Below are 420 nucleotides of genomic sequence, written 5' to 3'. Positions count from 1 at the left end.
GTTTGGTTCAATAATGTTAGAAAAGCAAAAAAATAGTCAAAATTTGTCTTATTTAATATTTATTTATTGTTGTAACAATTAATAAATATTAAATAAGATAACTTAGGACTGTTTTTCACTAATTTTTTTTGTTACTAAATATATTTTTTTTATTTTAATATGTGCTATAAGCATCTACGGTGTTGTAATGTAACATTAATGTTCTCTATGGATTCATGTTTTGTATCGTAAATAAATTTGATTATTATTAAGAAATTAATGTTTTTGAGCAACCTTAACGAAAAATTAATGCTCAAAATATCCCATAATACTAATAGTTGTTCTCTCTCTTTTTTTTTAAACAATAAAAAATATAAGAATAAACAAAATATTAATATAAAATATTTTATGATCAATAAAATATTGATATATTGATATGTG

This window comes from Arachis ipaensis, chromosome B01 (assembly GCF_000816755.2).
Source record: "Arachis ipaensis cultivar K30076 chromosome B01, Araip1.1, whole genome shotgun sequence".
NCBI classification, from domain to species: domain Eukaryota; kingdom Viridiplantae; phylum Streptophyta; class Magnoliopsida; order Fabales; family Fabaceae; genus Arachis; species Arachis ipaensis.
The sequence above is the reverse complement of the archived record's forward strand: the minus strand, read 5'-3'. Positions refer to the sequence as shown.